Below are 5,195 nucleotides of genomic sequence, written 5' to 3' on the forward strand. Positions count from 1 at the left end.
CTTGAACTCATCTCATTCCACTAGACCAGGCTGCTCCAAGCCCCATCCAAACCTGGCCTTGAGCAAAAACTATGTGATGTGGCCTTGGGGGACATGGCTTGGGGTGGGTTTAGCAGTGTTACATTAACAGTTGGACATGATGATTTTAGAGGGCTTTTCCAGCCCTGATGTTTCTGTGACTGTGATCTGTAAGTTGCTGTTTTGCTCTCCCTTAGGGAAGAGTGTGCAGCCCACCCTGCTCCGAGGCACTGCTGAGTGAAGGAACTGCGGGATGCACATCTCAGGTAAACAAGATGTCAAGAGCACATTGCACCTGGGCAAAAACCTTTTAATTTCTCCACTTTGTTTATAACCCCCTTGCACCATCTCTCTAAGAAGAGCAATAAGACCATTTTATTGGTGAATATGCAAGGCAACAGCAATATTAAATTATTCTGAGACCTTCGACAGAAAAGAGCTGTTACTGGCCTGTAAATGAAAAAGATGTTTTTCATTACAAGTCTTTCTTTCAGGAGTTTCCCTTCCACCTGGAACTTACACAGCTCACACTCACCAATATTTTGGAGTTACTAATCCATTTAGATTTTTCTGTAAACTGCATGAAACTTTGGGAGCAAGTTGGGTTTGAGTGTCTGGTGTTATTAATAATTTATGCTTCACACAAAAAAAATAAAATTGATCCAAAGCATCCTGGAGAGGCCAATCCATGCTGCCTCTGTGATCAGCTGAGACACAAATTAGATGTGAGGAATGAATGGAAATATATCATGGAGAAAAGCTGCACAGACCCATTCCAAGCCAGGAGGTGCAGAGCTGGTGAGGGCTGTCAAAGGGAAGAGCACGGTGTCCTTTGAAGCCCGGTCGTGGAGACAAGGATGTGGGAAAAGATCCTGCAGCAAAAAGTGGTCAAAAGTTCTTAAGAGGAGGACGAGAGCAGCTCTGTTTCCTGAAGGCAGCACTCCAGATCAAACAGCTCTTTGTGGAAATGTTCAAAAACAATCCAAACCACCTCATCCTGGGTTAAAGATGAGCTCCAGTACCTGGGGCTGGATGGGAGGTCAAAGGAGGAGCACTGGGGGACAGCAGTAGATGCTGAGGCTGTGCTGGAGCTGTGAGATGGACCTGTTGTGTCAAAGGTAAGAGTTTATATTTTCTCCTAAGAAAGAGAAATGTTCAGAAAGAAATCCCTAACGGAGTTTGTGAAGCATTTGCTGAGCTTTAATTTCATCCTGGATACACTGATACATCCTTTGTTTCTCTTTGTTACTCTTGTGTTTAAAGTAACTTCTACTAGAAGTCGCACATATCTGACCCAGAAATACAAGAATTTCACAGTCTCTGAGGAAATGTGCTGAAGGGAGGTTTTCTGGAGCTTTTCAGCTGGGAATGAAACCTTCTGCCCATTTGTTTACCACAGAGGGAGCCCAGGAAAAGGACAAAGTGCTGGAGTGGAGGAGGTGGTGCAGAGGTCACTGCAGGCACCTGCTGTTTCTGGAAGTTTCTGTTTTGAGGTATATGCTGACTTTGGACAGGTGAGCCATCATGGACTGGTAGAACTTTTTATCAGATAATTTTCATATATGTTTTAATTGCTATACATGAATAAACATGTAAATGAATGTTGGAGGAACTTCTCTTTGTAAGTGTGAACCATATAGAGAAATGCATCTACATATTTATGTGTCCTTATCAGTCTTGATACCCTACTTGTTAATGTAATAGTGTCATATAAGTTCTGTCATACTGGGTTCAGGGCAGATTCATTAACTGGCAAATGAACACCTATTTCAGTGAGGTAAATCCAGAATACATCCCTTGATCAGGGGAATCAGACTCTTGTGCCATTCCTGCTTAAAAATACTGGGAAATGCTTATACTCAAAGGAAAATGAGATCTCTGACACTGAAAGGTGCAGTGAACTAATATGGTATAGCTGGGCAGAATAATAGAATTATATATTTGTACAAATTATTTTCTGTGTTCTAAAACCCTGGAATCATAGAATGGTTTGTGTTTAAGGCACCTCAAAGATCTCGTTCTATCTCCTGACATGAGCAGGGACATCTCCCACTATCCCAGGCTGCTCCAAGCCCCATCCAGCCTGGCCTTAGACACTCCCAAGGGATCCAGGGGCAGCCAGAGCTTCTCTGGGCTCCCTGTGCCAGGGCTGCCCACCCTCACAGGGAAGAATTTGGTGGTGACACATTGTGGTCCAAAAAACATTACTGCTCTGGTCCTTGACACACAAAATGGGTTGACACAGAACAAATGTGTTGTTGACACCCTGTGAGCATCACATGCTAACCATGAAGAGCTGTCCTGCTCTGAACACACCTGTGTGAAGCATCCATCCGGGTCACTGCATCCCTGTTCATCCCTCTGCTCCCACGGCGTCGGATCATGAGGAGCAAACACATCCTGAGGGCAGGTGACCTGTCAGAGCAATAAACTCACCCTGGATTTTCAGTCCTTGGCTGCTCTGTGAGATGCTGGACAGGGTGCCAAGTTTAAAGCTGTTTCTAATGATCTGCCACTTTGCTGTTGAAACTGAAGTAGGAGTGGGAACATATTGGCTTTGGCTGACCAGTAATAGGTGCTTGAAGAGGATGAGCACCAAAATACTTTTTGGCCACTGTTCATTAATTTCTCTAAATTCCCAGGGGAAGATGTCAAATTTTTGCCTTTTTATTTTCTTTTTCCTTGCAGGTTCAGTGCCTTCAGCAGCTTTTGCAGGGTGCCAGTTCCACAATCTGGTTTAACAAAGGCCACTAGTCCAGGAACCTCTTCCATGGGACCCACATGAAAAACAGGAGTTGGAGGAGCAGAGTGAAGGTTTGGAACCATCAAATCCTAGAGTGGTTTGGGTAGGAAGAGACCTTAAAGAGCATCTCATTCCACCCCCTGCTATGGACAGAGACATTTCCACTGTCCCAGGCTGCTCCAATTCCTGTCTAACCTGGCCTTGGGCACTTCCAGGGATCCAGGGGCAGCCACAGCTTCTCTGGGCACCCTGTGCCAGGGCCTGCCCACCCTCACAGGGAAGAATTCCTTCCCAATGTCCCATCCACCCCTGCCTTCCGTCAGTGATGTGTTTCTCCTTCACATCAGTGTACTAAGTCTGCTGTAGTTTTTAGGCACATTTAAATTGTGCAAAATTGTATCCTTGAAAAACACGCAGAGATCTTCTCCATTTATTGTTTTATTGTTTTCATGAAGGTTTATCGTATCTCCATATATCCAACATTCAAATATCTTTCAGGAAGGGAATGCTGGAGCCTGGCTGAGACTCTGGAGGTCTCTGCAGTGGTTTTGCACAAGTTGTCTAGAAAAAGGACAAAGTCTCCTGGTTGAGAATTCGTGGCATGAAGGTCTGAGCAAGAGGAACTGTACTTTCCTTTGCATCACTGGCATTTCAGCCCAGAGCTCTCCCACATCTCATAAGCTGCTTTGAGCCCATGCAGTACACAGAGTGGAAAAAAAAAAGAATTGAAGAAGCAAAAATAAATATTAAAGCACGTAAGAATTAAATATCACCTATTCAAATAGCAATTATGCCGTTGAAAACAAGATCACCACACCTGTACAAGAAAAGACAACCAAGCCTAAAACATCTGTTTGGATCCACCTGCCAAGCACCTGTTCTGCTGTTTCAATGCCATTTGATTGCTGGAGATGTAGAGGCTCTTGTGAGGTAATGAGTGATTTTACATTATGCATGATTGAAAACAGGTGTTCTAATGCTGTACAATTCTATGCATGAATAATTCAGTTTGTTTAGAGCAAGATCTTTAAAAGAAATATGGTCTTTATTTTTTTTTTATTCTTATTTTTTTTTTATAAATATTAAGGTAATTCTCTGTAATGTATGGTGGCTGGTCTTTTCAGCAGGCTCACTGATGACCATTTTTGTATAATTTTATGGGTAGGAAATAACACCGTGAAAGGTAAAAAAAATAATTATACCTAAAGCACATAAGCAATGAAAATTGAAAGCTTTCTTTAGCAAGGAGGGGGGAGAAAAACCTGTCAGTGTTCTAAGGGAGAAAGCCAGATGACTTTTGGCAAAGCCTGCTTCTCACCACTAACAAAACAGCCCAAGAGCTTAATTATAGAGAGGGGTGAATGTGCCTCAGGGATAAGTAAGTAGCTAGTCCATCTCTTGGTCCGAATTCCAGCTGAGTCTGAATACGTTTAAGAATTTGGGTTGTTTTTTTCTCTCTCTCTCTTTTACCTCATGATTATGAAAAGGTTTCTTGCACAGTTGTTTGCTTTGTGCTGATGGAAGATGCTGCAGAGTCAGGTCTTTATCCACAGACCAGTTTCCACACCGGGAACTGCGGGATAAATCAGCCCATGCTCCTCATCATGGAGAATTCAGCAGCTGCTTGGGATCATCTCCCAGAGATGAAGGAGATGTGGAAGTCAAACTGAGAGGCTGCAGCATCCCCTCTGCCTCTTCCCAAGGTAAGCAGTGCAGCTGGAATGACTTCAGCCACAAGAGTTTCGAGCTGGGGTGAGATGGACTGGAGCAGCCAAAGGTTTTCCTGCTACAATGTGTGTCTGCTCTCTCCTTATTCCCTCAGCCAGGGATGTCATTTAGTTCAGCAGCTTTAGTTTAACAACAAGGTTAGTGTCTGCTTGGTGTTAGTTTTTATTATGGGAGTCTTCTGTGGTGGGCAATGAGGAATCTTGGTGAGGGTGGAGGGAGTGGAGAAACTGAGAGGGAACAGAGGATTTCAGACCTTCCAGGTCTTCCTGTCCATTGCTGTTGATGTGACAATGAAGTGGGAAAACAGTAAAAGAGAACGAAAATTAAGTTATTGATTTGAAAGGAGGAATGAACAAAGGTGTCCCTCAGGTGGTAGATGCCCCATCCCTGGAGACATCCAGGGCCAGTTTGGACAGGGCTCTGAGCAACCTGGTCAAGTTGAAGATGTCCCTCTTCAATACCAGGGGTCTGGACTGGATGGTCCTTGAGGATCCCTTCTAACCCAAACCATTCCATGATTCTAGGAAAAAAAAGAGGCTGAAAGTCATTATTAAAAGCTTCTGTAGTTCCCTGTATTAATTAAAATATGCACCACAGTGCAAGAACACTGATTTTTTTTGGTTGTTCATGTATAACCTGAGCACTCCAGTGGTTTACTGCAATAAACTTCAACACATTCTGTGGGTTCAGGAAATGTAAGGAGGAA

General features: G+C 43.7%; 1 long non-coding RNA gene across 1 annotated transcript; it reads left to right on the top strand.

Annotated features, from left to right (window-relative positions):
- The first annotated feature begins 224 nt into the window (after positions 1 to 224).
- Positions 225 to 4,458, top strand: LOC107207784. The gene is made up of 4 exons (XR_004498298.1): positions 225 to 1,532; positions 2,707 to 2,832; positions 3,260 to 3,691; positions 4,249 to 4,458. It is a non-coding gene; the product is annotated as an uncharacterized LOC107207784 (long non-coding RNA).
- The last annotated feature ends 737 nt before the right edge of the window (positions 4,459 to 5,195 follow it).

This window comes from Parus major, chromosome 7 (genome assembly GCF_001522545.3).
Source record: "Parus major isolate Abel chromosome 7, Parus_major1.1, whole genome shotgun sequence".
In the NCBI taxonomy this organism is placed as follows: domain Eukaryota; kingdom Metazoa; phylum Chordata; class Aves; order Passeriformes; family Paridae; genus Parus; species Parus major.